Source organism: Neolamprologus multifasciatus, chromosome 13, assembly GCF_963576455.1.
Source record: "Neolamprologus multifasciatus chromosome 13, fNeoMul1.2, whole genome shotgun sequence".
Classification (NCBI taxonomy): domain Eukaryota; kingdom Metazoa; phylum Chordata; class Actinopteri; order Cichliformes; family Cichlidae; genus Neolamprologus; species Neolamprologus multifasciatus.
The window spans coordinates 8119018-8130111 of record NC_140451.1 but is presented as its reverse complement, the minus strand read 5'-3'; the positions used below and the strand labels follow the sequence as shown (position 1 = coordinate 8130111).

The 11094-nt window shown below is 40.3% G+C and overlaps 1 protein-coding gene across 2 annotated transcripts in view; it reads left to right on the top strand.

Annotated features, from left to right (window-relative positions):
- stk32c (serine/threonine kinase 32C) overlaps positions 1-11094 on the top strand; it is a 97038-nt gene that overhangs the window by 16807 nt on the left and 69137 nt on the right. The window lies entirely within an intron of this gene.

The window sequence follows — 11094 nt, the reverse complement described above, 5'->3', positions numbered from 1 at the left end:
AGAATCAGTCCATTTACCATTGCTCCAGGGGCTGTTGGGTAGCAAGTCTTACTCTTAGGATTGTGATGCAAGAGAACCTTTGCTAAGAAATGTTGGTTTCCTTATTGCTCAGTTGCAATACAAAGAATCCCAACCACAGTAACATTTTATGTGAGTCACTTAATAGAACCTGAATTACCTAGTTGTTTTTTTTTTTTTAAATGTCAAGGTAAAAACGGAGTGTTTTCATTATTAATCCATCTGCAAATTTCTGTAAAAATGCTTGTCCTTCATGGTTTTCAGAACTCAAAGAACTTCAGAAAATCCCAATACTGTCGTTTATAGAATAGTTTAAGCTTTAAAAGGCATCCAGCTGTAGAAGCAGTGGTTGTAGTTTTGCAGTAACTTCACTTTAAGCGGTTATACAGAGGCCTACCTGGTTTCATGATGCTGCTTTGGCCTGATGACCTTTGAGGAGTCATGCAGGGCTTTTCAGTAAATCCATTTTCCTTTCACAGTAGAAACTTGACTCCATGCTGCAGGAGAACACTAACATTGACTTAAAGTGTAGACAATCTATATTTGTGGTCTGGCTCCAGATAATCATAATTATTGGATATAGATAGTAAACCTAACACAACGCCTTCCCTGTGTTTTATTAATGAGAGAAGACGAGATGAATGCACAACGTGCAGATTCTGGCCCAGGAGTTGTGAATCACACAGAATTAATTATGCCAATGCAGGGACTACATGATGTGCCACCACCGTAACGTAACACACACACACACACACACAAAAGGCTTGATTGCCATGGTAACCTCAGAAGTTTTCACACGGTCCAGATGATGTTTCTTTGTGACAGTGCCGTGCATGCGAGAGTCCCCATGCTGCAGTGCAGAATTATCATCTGAAGTGTTCTCATCTTGCACCCTCTTCGTCTTGACTGCCTTAAGATGTATGATACAGCCTCCTGCAGAGAGTCCACATTCACATCTCCTTTTTGATTCTCTGCAGCATGGCTCTCTATTTACAAAGATTTACTCGACATCTGTGCGAGTTCTTCATATCACATTCAAAGTATATTCTTGTAGATGCACCTTTGTATAAGAGAAGTAGCCTAAATGCTACAGTTGCATTATCACTGCATTGTCTTTGATAATAGAGCTGGATCTGTATCGGTACAGAACAGTGACCTAATTTGCCGGCTGCAGGTTAAATACAGTTTTCTGTCTTGTTCTGTAAGCTGTAACTATTTGTAGCGATTGTTCCCTGTGTGGTTTTTGCTCAAGTTGTCTAAGATTTTATTAATTTGCTGTAATTAAAATTTTCTTTTTTAAAAACTATAAATTTTTTTTCTCTCCGACTGTCCTTCACAGATTTGAGTAAATTTATTCTTCTTTCTTTTGATGGACTTTCGTTTGCGGTCATATTTAAATGACACTTCTGAGGCTACAGGCCAGAACCAGTACTTTCAACAAACAGTCCAACACTGGAGACTGTCTCCACCAACAAAACTTACTAGAGCGGCAGCTGATCCGTTTGCTCAGTTATTATTGTCATAAATTGTTAGGCAGATAAAATATCTGCAGACATTTAAATAACTCATTTAGGGAAGTGTGTACATTTTTTTTCTTGGCACCCGTCCCCCACTAATACCACAAATAGCCCATAAATCTGTGGGAAACACTGATGCCACTTTCAAACTTTCCACAGTCTAAATCAATGGAGAAAAACTTGAATCACAGCATCCCTACTGGTAAACGGGATATTGATTGGACTGTTCTGCAAAAAGCAGGCTAGACAGAAACAATTTACCAGATTATTGTATTTTTCCCTCTTCAGAGGAAAATGTGAATAAGATGCGCAGGTTTCGGAGTAATCGCCTCATTCACGTGAAGGCAATCAAAGAAAGGAAAAAAAAAAGGAGAAACAGAACGAACAGAAGTCTGGACACATTCAGGAGGTAGACGCGGTACACCAGATGTACGGACCAGTCTCTCCAGTCAGGGAGAAGAATGTAGGAGGTGAATAATGGATGTAGAAGTAAGCGGGCATGTCTGCTTAGGGAGGGAAACAGTAGTTCCTAGCAGCTGATAATGAAACACTTAGTGAAACTTTGGCAGTTGACAAGCACATCCCTGACCTTTCCCTCCATTGATCGTCTTTAGCGTACCAGCTGGTCAATTCCATTTTAATTTGATGAGTAACCTTAGGAACTAGGTATGGTGTATGAGTCACATGCTCTAGGAGTTGTTTTTGAATAGAGGTTCATCACATTAGCGAGGCGTGCATACGCACAGAGCTACAAAAAAAAAAAAGCCTTAATGGGTGCATTCATTTTCTAGCAGTGTGACTCTTTTGTGTTGTCATAAAAGCTGTTCAGCAGATGAAGATCAGAAAAGCATGACAAATTAATGCACATGTGAGGAGACTCAAATGATAAGCAAACGATACTCATACCCACAGTACGAGTATGGACTTAACGCGAGCATTAAGTGCATGGTTGCACGGACACGCCCTCTGCATGTACCTCCATATCCTTGTCCAATTATCAGTTGAGACCCATGGCTAAAATTGTCACGCCGGCGAAGACAATGAGCTCCTTTGTGCTTGTGAATATTCATAAGGTGCTCTGTTTAGAGAGCCTCCAATTAGGCTGTATTAGCACTCCAGTGTACAAGGAGAAAATGATGATGATGGCTGCTCAGTGATGATAGTGATTTAAGTAAACAGATTCATCAAATGTGGCCTTCAGCAGGCTGCGGATGCACTTCCCTGTCGTGTCAGTTTGAAATTGAAGGAGGCGATCACTTGCTTTTTGTGTCAGTAGTTTTAGAGTAAACTTTTGCTGCATACAAGTCTCCTAAGTAAACAGGAAAACACCGAGGCTTTAAGGAGCTCCTTTCAGAGGCGGTAGTCTCATCTGTATAAACAAGTAATGTATCTGTGACCCATATTTCTCACAGACTACCAAATACGCTTCAAGTTGTGCAAAGGCGTCTTTTGAGCACGGTCTAATAACTGGAACTCCTTGAAATGAATCGTGCAGCAAACTTTAACGATCGCCCTTTCACAACATGCAGCTTTTCCTCTGCTGTTCAAAAGGGTCCCATCAATAAAGATCAAAGAAAATCAGTGGAAGATCGAGATCGCTCGAGAAATCCTGGATTCAAAATGTGCTGAAATTGTGTAGTACAATCTTCTCCTGTGGCCTTTCAATTTGATGCTCAATATCAAAGAGTGTAGGGTTGTCCCAGCAGCAGCTTCTACTACTACAGACCGTGAAATATGGCTTACTACTGCCATAAAATATTCAGCAATCATGTGGGAGAAGAAGCTGCTGTGAAGCAAGCAGGTCTTACTTGGTTGCGCTGTGTAGTGTCACATGCACAGCGAAGAGTCACATGCACTCACACTCTGATTCTTCTACCACAATGACAAGTCGCACAAAGCACGTAGCCCTCATCATCCAACAGTGCGTGCTGCAGATGCAATAAACCTTCCAAGGATATGGCATATTGGTTCTGTGCACTGTCTATGCAAATGGAAACCTGTCTGCAAAGCTCTGAGAAATGGCTTATACATGCACTGATAACATAGCACAGAGCAGACAGCATAGGATTGGATTAGGAGCAGAAGCATATTCTCAAAAGACGTAACAGGAAGGGATCGATGCTAGGAGGTTTTTTGATCCCACTCCAATGGGCTTGTCCACACAGCGTGCATTCACTCAGTGTGATTTGATGGCTGGGTCGTACTCTAAATGCGCTCTGTATTAACATTTCAGGGTTCACTTTCTGCAGCGAGCTGCTTTACATCCTAAAAGGGACTCGGCCGTACCTTGATATTTGGTCATTATTACAGATATTTCACAATATTTCACATATTTTCTCATTTTCCCATTTTGATTTATTTGTTTGCACGAACCCCGGGGCAACTGCAAACTTTCCATCAGTGTATTGCATTATTAAGCAGAGAGCATGTCTGGTGCATCGGCACGCAAACTGAGCAGTCATTTATCACAAGGTGAATCACCTCTATGGGTTTTCCTGCTTGATTACAAACACAATGGTATCCTAAATGAGAAATTGGTATTAAATCCTGGTGAGAGCATTCCTCAATACTATGTAATGTGGGATGTTTAAAAGGCTTTTAATGAACAACATTCCCAATCCTAAGAGTTTGTGAGCAACAATTAGCAACAAAACGCCCACAAAAACAGGCAACTATCCAACTCCGACCCCAACCCTAGTTATCCTAAATAACTAATAAGTAGTAGTTTAGAAAGGGAATGATGCCTCCTGATACAGATTCTCTTAGTGAGATCTAGTATTACCAGCTCAGCATCTTTGCATTAAGTGGTGGTACATAGATGAGTCTAGAGTTGGATAGTCTTCTCCACAGTTTTATCGTGAAACTATAGTAAGGCTATGTCTGTGAAGGTTCTCAGTCATCCAGGTCATCGTAGTCAAAGGAGCTTGCAAAGAAAAGCGTCTGGACTTCTTTAAGTTACTTGAAGACGTTTCACCTCTCATCCGAGAAGCTTCTTCAGTTCTGGGGCCAGGTTTCACAATGAACTCACCCGAAACTCTGGCTGATTGGGACCCACACCCAGTTCCACACCTTGGCTCAGGCGATTAGAGGATCATCAGGGGGTCCTTTTGTCCCTCTGTGGGGGGATACTCCCACTAGGTTTATATCTGGGACTCTCCACCATTTGACCTTAGAACTGAAGAAGCTTCTCGGATGAGAGGTGAAACGTCTTCAAGTAACTTAAAGAAGTCCAGACGCTTTTCTTTGCAAGCTCCTTTGACTATAGTAAGGCTAATTCAATTAAATTTGAATCTGATAATATTTGATAGCAGCGATTCGATGAATTAACGGGCAAACATTCTGAAAAGCTCGGTCGCCAGGCTGTTGGCGATCACTCTGACCATTGTAAATCCCTGAGATCTTCCTTCATTGGTGTTCATATATTCAAGTTTTACTGATATCAGCAATATTATGTTGCATCCCCATTAGTGTAGTGCTTCGCCTCCTTCACAGTTCTTGGTATTATTCTACCCCAGCTGGATCCATGATAGTCGAACAGTATCACAGTCCAGTTTATTGATTATGTGATAATTCTTTTCCACTTTGGTATATCCTCTTTGGGGAAGTCGTGGTGAAATCTGAGGCCTCATAGTAGAAGATGAGATCTCGTGTTTATATGTGCAGATGAATGTATCTATTCAAGGAATGCAGTAGTTGTGAAATTGTAGTGGATACTGATACAGATTTTTAAAATACCCATTTTGACCAAAGTTGATACCAATGTTTTCTTTCTTTTTAAAAAACATTTATTCCCTGTACGGAGCAGGGGGGAAAGGTCTGAACAGTCTTTTAAAAAGTAAAAATTTAACCATAAAAATGTATAACTTCAATTCCAAAAATGTTCTGATGCTTTGTAAAATGCACTATGAGAGTTGCAAATTCTAAACCAGGAGTAGGCAACTCCAGGCCTCAAGTGCCGGTGTCCTGCAGGTTTTAGATCGCACCCTGGGTTAACACACCTGAATCAAATGATTAGTTCATTACCAGGCCTCTGGAGAACTTCAAGAAATGCTGAGGAGTCATTTAGCCTTTTAAATCAGCTGTGATGGATCATGGACACATCTAAAACCTCCAGGACACCGGCACTTGAGGCCTGGAGTTGCCTACCCCTGTTCTAAACCCAGTTTATTCACAATGAAACCTAAAAAACACGTGAAATCTTTAAGCGGACAAAATCTAGCAATTTAAGAAAAAAAAAAAAGATTTGATGGCACTAACAAAAAAGAACCCCAAAAAGTTAGGGCCCTTCCCTGACCAGTTGCTCTAAAACCTGTAGATATTGTTCAGCACTGATGGTGCAAGCTGTCAGTTCCTTAGGCATTAATAGGCATGTCCACACCAACCGAGATGTAGGCTTTTGAACTGAGTGCTCATAACAAACTGGATGGTCCCTCTTCTCTTTAGCCTAGAATGACCTCATTCTTTTGTTAAAATGATACATTGTCTCAGTTTAAACATTTGATAGGTCTTCTATGTTCTACCTTCACAATTCATTGCATTCAGCTTTTATTTACATTTTTACCAGAGTCTCAACTTTTTGGGGCTACTGGGGTATATTGACCACCATCCAAGACACAAATGATGGGACACACAAACCCTAACAGTCCTCTCAGTGGTTGTACCTTGAGCCTAACTGGTGTTCAGTTATTCTCTCCACTCACTATCTAATAGTGCTTCTCAGAAGAAAGCTTGGGGTGTAAGGTTAGAGGAGATAATCATTTCTTCAACATTTTCATAATTACAGACATGAAACAAAATGAATTTTTAACTAAAACAAGGGAGGTCTTCCCATTTTTAACATTTTAAATACACTTCTATGCCAGGATGAAACTACAACGCCGCAAACCAGCCCAGCTAATGTTTCTCAAGTAGAGGATGTTTCATAAATAACACAAACTTGCGTCCTTCATGATAAACAGCCCCCAGCATCTGTTTATACTTGATTCTGTCAAAGCTCTCTTATCTGTGGTTACTTACATATGAGTGGAGCTCATAATTCATCACTCTGGATCGATGGCCACCACTCCTTCTCTCAAAACTTTTTTTTTTTTCTTTCTTTCATGCAGGGAGCAGCAGCTGTGATGGTGATTAATAAAGAATAAAGAACCTCTGATGAAGATTATATTATCTCAGGATTTATAATTAATGTCCAAATTTGTGCTGCACATTAAAGTCATATTAGCTCTTATATATTACTGAAATGTTTGCATGCCTCAGCATATTCCTCCTCCTCTCCTGTGTTAAATACAAACTATGCATTTAACTGAGCTTCAGTTTGCTTTGGATTTTCCTTTAATAAAACCCTAGTTAAAGAAAATGGCTTTGAAAGTTGTCTCTCTAATTCATTATCTCCCGGTGTGTTATTAGCAAGGTTAATGATCTAATTGCATAATGTATTTTTCATCATGGTCAGGAAGGTGCCCTCCTCGTTTTCACCTTTTTCACCTTCCCTGTTTTTGCATTAATCATCGTCTGTGTTACAGTTCATTCTATTGAGTGCAACCATGATAGAAACAAGTGGAGTTTTTCATGAGCTTGTGTGAAGCTCCCCGAGCTATTACCATCAAGGTTATTGGATTTATTTATTTTTTGTTCATTTTTGTTTTGAAGTTGCTCCGGAGCAACAAAGGTGCAAGAACAGATCCACGCTCCGTGCTGCAGAGTAGTAAGCGATACAGCGTTTCTCTGAATGTTAGACACGCTGACGGATGATTAGATGGTGTTTCTGGACTGAGATGAGCTATATGGAGCAGCTCTGGTTCTGGAGGCTGAAATCATATTCATTTTCTCCTTACATAGCTTGAGGTGATGGAGCACTTTCACAGCTCGGACTAAGATGAAAACAAGCAAAGACAACAGCGTTAGAAAATGTCTGCTTCAAGCTTAGATGCATAAAAGCATAAGAGTCAGGGTGCATTTGCCAAAAACATCCATTAGCAGAGTTTAGAGTTATATTAGGTGCACCGCTAACAGGTGGTGGAAGCTGGGTTATGCTGTTTAACTGTGACATTAAACTCAAAAGTCTGCATCTTAAAGTGCTTCTATAATGCTGCTTCTTATTTTCTGTCATATATGCAGTTAGGTCCATAAGTATTTGGACAGTGACGCATTTTTGGTATTTTGCCTCCGTACGTACCGACAGTGAATTTGAGATCAAACAATTAGGATGTGATTGACATGCAGGGATTTAACAAAAGTGCTACATTAACTGTTTAGAGAATTACAGCCAGTTTTGTACACGCAAACCCTTCATCCTGCTACTTCTATCAGCAGCCACATCATCAAAAAACACTAGTGATAAACTAAGACTGGCAGCCATATGTGCTCATGCCATAGCATTTTATCCACCATCTTTGACAGATCATGACCTGTTTTCCCTCCTCCAGACTCATCCCTCAATTGTAGTACAAGTTTTTCTTGGTTTCATCTGTTCAAATAATATTTCTTTCCAGGCTTTTAGATTAATCCAGCCTTTCTTTTCATGGGTAGCTTCTCTTTCATTGGCAGTACTTTCTTTCTTTTTTGAAATGTATCAGATTAATAATTTAGGAAACACTTGAGAGTTTTTAAGAGTTTGCCGAGCAACTACATTTACCTGCTTAATTTGTCTGGAAATGACGATGCCGGAGGCCTCACTTTCCTGTGAAACGGACATCCCATCTGAAAATTCTGGACTTTGTAGGAAAATGGCTCCAATTCCTAATCAGTTCATGCAAAACAGGCGTTGAATTAAAACCCACTGTGATAGTGTACAAAGGCAAATTTGCAAAACATGTGCAAGCAGTACAAAATAAAACTTTGCCAAATCAAACATGTGGTGCTATCTGCTGTGGTGACTTCCTTGTGATAAGGGAGCAGCTGAAATAATCAAAGTATAAGCACTACAGAATATGAGAAAGTGAGATTTTTGCAGAAAAACCTAATGAAATTCTTGATGTTGATTTTTCTAGTCACTTTTCATGTCATTAATAAAAGTATGACCTTCCATGAGAGATGGAAAACTATCCCAAAGATTTGCATGGTAGTATATATGACCACACACACTCTCACTTTCTCTGTCACCTGTCATGGGTTCTATGCCAACATCAACACCTCCACAGGAGCCAATCCCCCCATCGAGGACCCTTGTGGAGCCTGCTCAGCATATTATCCTTGTGTTTCAGGAGCTTACAGCCCACATACGAGGAATAGATGTTGTCATTCTCCCATTACCTCCATAGTAATTCCATTCACTAACATTCACTAAGACTTTTGTCTTTTGTGCAGCGTCCAGTGAAAACTGAGTGTGATAGATAGAGGCAGCATGCTGTTTGCTGCAGATACTTTAAAAAAAGAAACCAGCCTCATTCACCATCATCTTGCTTGTTTCTCTGGAGTACCACTTGTGACGTGGCACAAATTGAAAATACAACCAGCAGTCTTCTATCGATTTTAAGATAATTTTCCCCAAGCGTCATCATAGAGTAGATGAAGGTAATTGAAGCCTTTCTTGTGTCGTGTGGATGTACCATGAAGAGATCCCTTGTTTGTTTAATGAATGGATGTCCTCTGTCCTTTAATCATCTGCTTCAACACCCGCTGAGGGAGCTGAAATCAAACACTTGAAGAGTGTGCAGGACACTCACTGTGAGTAGTATGAAAGTACTTTCATTAAAATCACATTAGAATAGTTGGTTACACAGAATTTGATTACATTTCACAAGTAAATAAAAAGCTCCCTGATGTATGTTAAGGTGGATATTTATACTATAGCCATTTATTGACTGAACTGCAGGCACTTTACCTTAGCCAGCTTAGTGGTGGTCCACTATATGTTGTGATTTAAAGCCTCAGTGACCTATATAGCTTCTACAATTCTTTTCTCTCAGCCTTGTGCATGAAGGGATGGCTATGTCCACAATAATTACCCCCTCAGCATGGAACAAGGCCTGTAGTCCTTTACCCCTTTGTGTAAAGAGCAGCTCCTTTCACCAGGCTGGATAAAAGGAGGAGGAGGGGGGACTTTTGTTTCGTTTCCCATTACCCAGTGACTCATACTTCGAGGAAGTGCTGTGATACTGGGTACATAGATCGATGGTTACCAAAAAACAAACTTAAAAAGAAAAACAGTGGAGGTGGATGGTTTTGATTGTGTCATGGTGAACTGCGTAAAATCATTTCTTAAGATGCTGAATGAATATTTGTTAGGTTTCATTTGTGAATAGCATCTGAGACATCACGCCAGCAGCGTGTCTCAGTGCTGTGTGAAGGTTGGCCTCCTTTTATTGGAGGCAGATTCAGATTCAAGTCTTCGGTGAAAGCATGAACCCTGTGAGGAGAAGTTCACAGTTGATTTAATCTTTTCTTAACCCTTCATATTTTTTTACTGATGTTAAATTGGAAAAAAGACCAAGTTTACTAGTGTGGAGCCATAACACAAGATAAATTTACCAGCCACTTTGTTAGATACATGTACGGAGCTGCTTGTTAAGACAAATATCTAATCAGCCAATCACATGGGAGCAACTTGGTGTATTTAGGCATGTAGACATGATGAAGTTTAAACCAAGCATCAGAATAGGGGAGAAAGGTGGCATAGCTGTTGATGCTGGGCTGGAAACTGCTGATCTGTTGACTTTTCGGTGACAAAAAGAGAAAATATCCCGTGAACGGCAGTTCTCTTGGGAAAACTGCCTTATTTATGTCAAAGGTCAGAGAAAAATGGCAGATAGGAAGGCAACCGTAGCTCATACAACCATTTGTTACAACCAAAGAATGCAGAAGAGCATCTTGCACAACATGTTGAACCTTGAAGCAGATGCGTTACAGCAGCAGAAGACCACACCATGTGCCACGCCGGTCAGCTAAGAACAGGAAACTGAAGCTACAATTTTCAAAATTTGACATGAGAAGATTGGAAAAATGTTGCCTGGTCTGATGAGTCTCGATTTCTGCTCTGACATGCAGATGGTTGGATCAGAATTTGGCATAAATAGCATGAAAGGATGGATCTATCCTGCCTTATGTCAGCTGTGCAGACTAGCGGTGGTGGTGTCACTGTGTGGGGGGTATTTTCTTGGCACATTTTGGGCCCCTTAGCACCAACCGAGTAGCAATAACACTAGTATTAACATGCTGAACATGTCCATCTCTTTATGAGAACAGTGTACCTCTCCTCTCATGGCTGATTCCAGCAGAACAGCGTGCCGTGTCACAAATCTTAGATCATCTTAAACTGTTTTCTTAAACATGACAGTGAGTTCAGTATACTCTAATGGCCACTGTCGTCAGCAGATCTCAGTCTAATAGAGCACATTTGGAAGGTGATATAGGAATCATGGATGTGCTGATGGAATCATAACTTGATGGACCCTTATTTGTAGAGCAAATCACAGAGTTACAAAGTGCTTTAGAGTTTGAATAAAAGCCACACGTTAAAAATAACTTTACATTTTCAAATCAACCATACAGTCATACTAACATATACACATGCAAATGGTTCCAAACTATGATGTGCTTTGGTCATCAGCCAATCACCTTA